Source organism: Pelecanus crispus, chromosome 14 (genome assembly GCF_030463565.1).
Source record: "Pelecanus crispus isolate bPelCri1 chromosome 14, bPelCri1.pri, whole genome shotgun sequence".
Lineage (NCBI taxonomy): Eukaryota > Metazoa > Chordata > Aves > Pelecaniformes > Pelecanidae > Pelecanus > Pelecanus crispus.
In genome coordinates this window covers 13,004,573-13,007,204 of record NC_134656.1, presented here as the reverse complement: position 1 = coordinate 13,007,204, position 2,632 = coordinate 13,004,573, and positions in this window count along the sequence as shown.

The window sequence follows — 2,632 nt, the reverse complement described above, 5'->3', positions numbered from 1 at the left end:
GAAAATACAACATCAATTCTTTCAACAAAGGCTTGAACAGTAGCTGAGAGTTAATGACCAATAACAAATATTTACTAATAATTTTATGGCCAGTTTGAACAGAATTTCTTATAGGACTCATTTCTGGTGTTTATTTACATATGCCTCTCTTCTTTTGGAAAAAAGTTGATAAAATATAACAAGGAACATAGAAATCAAAAGAATGAGTAAACTTCATACCAAGAACATTAAATATTTTTGAAAACACTAAATTATGTTATCTGTTAAAAAACATACATCATTTTGTCTTTAAAGAAAAATATTTTTCCTGTTTTAAAATATTAGCAACAGCATGTAATAAACTAACTTAAAATGAGTTTCATAAAAAAGTTGTCTTGCTGTCTAAACATTACTAAACATGCTTAGGTTGAGATTCTGTTAACTGCCTCAACATCTTAAAAATAGCTCCTTTACGGGAACTTGTGATATTCATACTCCAGAAGACCTGCAAATTTAGAACAGTACATTGATAAAGGATCCGGTAGCTAGAAACAATAAATATATATTTTCATTCAAAGCAAATAATTCTGCAATGTCCTTTGAAACAATCCATGGCCAAGGAGTGGGGATGTACTTGGCTAAACAATAAAGTCAACTGGCCCTTACCCTGCCCATGGACACAAGCGCCCACACGCAGTGCAAAAGGGATGCTCCAGCCTGCCCATGCAGCTTCGGCTGCAGGATGAGGACCCATAGATTGAATTGCAGAGCAAAGACCTTGTGTTGGCTCTGTGGCATCCCAGCTGTGTTGGGCCATTGGGAAAGCAACACCAGGAGACTGAGAAAATATCACATTTTTTGCCTGAACAAACCAGGACTAACCAACAGCCACAGCTGCTTTTTGCTCAGACCACAAAGAGGACAAAGCTTGTGTGAGGCATGGTTTCAGAGCTCCGCTCTCCCTGTGTACAGGGGATTCCCACTGGGGAGAGATCATTCCGCTCTCAGGGGTGCTCTCAGCACCAGGATTTCTTTGTTTTCCATGGCAATAGTAATGCAGGTAACATTTAGGAACCAGCTTTCCTGTTGGGTTTTTTTTTGAGCTGGGCAGGTATTTCTCTCTCCTCAGTCTCATCCCTCATCATCACGCTCAGACCAAAAATACTATGAAGTTTTTTTGAGGGTTTTTTTGTTTGTTGGGGTTTTTTGGGGGGGTTTGTTTTGTTTTTTTTTTTTTGAGTCTCCTGCTCTTCCTCTCTCCCCCTCCCTGACTAACTAACAGCTAGACTCAGACACAGGAGAAAACTCAGTCAGGACTTGCAAAGGGGACCAAAGTTCAGCTTTCAGCTGCTCATCACTAACAAACTGCTACTTTTTACACAACCATATTGGTAATCCCAACTGTCATATCACATCACCTTAGACAGAAACTGGCAAGTCAAATTTGGGTTGGGGGGAGGTTAGGCTTTATAAAAATAAGCTATTCCAAGCCTGAGACTTGCCTTGGATGCTATACTGGGAGTCTTTAAATTGATGGATAACTAGAAGACTTCTTGACTTCTTTTTTAACTATAAAACACCACAGTCAGTGCAGGAATCATGGGCATGTGTGAAGCAAGAATTTAGACCGTAGGGTACTGTGCAACTCTCCTGGCCTCACTCTGCGCCCTGTGGGCACTCTCAGAAGGGCTCATGTGAGTCTGCTTTATGAAGGAAGATCATCTGCACTTGCCAGTTTGCTTGACTTTGCTGTGTGTGGCAGCCAGGGGTTGCAACGTTCGCTTACTGGGGAGAAATAGGACTTGGAAGTGAGTAGAAACAAAAACAAGAACCACTGTACTACAATCAACCATGGAAAAAATGCGGAAGAAAACAGAGCGGAGCAGACTTAAAACTGCCTCCAAACTTCAGAATCTGAGAGGTTAACAAAACTAACACAAGTACAAGAGTAACACTTTTTTTTACCCTGACAGTGACCTTTTAGCATGATTAAGAACATACAGAGGATAGTCCCCAGTATTAAGTAGTCCTATTGTAACTAAACTGATCATCTTTAGGCTTGCAGAGCTTTTGGAGGGGTAGGATATAGAGACACGTCACATTTGCCAGGCATACAGGAACCGAACTTTTCAGCAGACAGTCATTAAACAAAGTTTTCTAGGGGAATATTTTGGCATATATAGTCCCCTACTCCTCATTAAAGACTGCAAAAATGTTGCATTCATCTTATTGGACACAGGAAAACCATGATTAGCTAGCTATTACTGGTAGATAATGTCCAAACTAAGTACCAATATAAAGTTTTCAGCATAACTTAAGACAGAAGCCCTGTCACTCAGCTACCAGGTCTGGCAGCTCCCCACAGTCCTTTTAAAGACATAGTTATTAAAAAGATCCAGTGCTACAAACCACTAAATCTACCTAATCTATTCTAGTTCATACACATATTGTACAATATTGCCTAGTACTCACTACATACCAAGAGGAAAAGATGCTGACTTGAATTACAGTAAATGTGCTTTTTTTTAAAAATAAAAATAAAATAGAGAGCCACAACATAGTTTGACCAGCATGCAACAAACTTTCTTCAGCTAATATATAGAAATTGTCTAATACGATTAGAAAAAATAATTAGTGAGAGGCCAGAGACTTA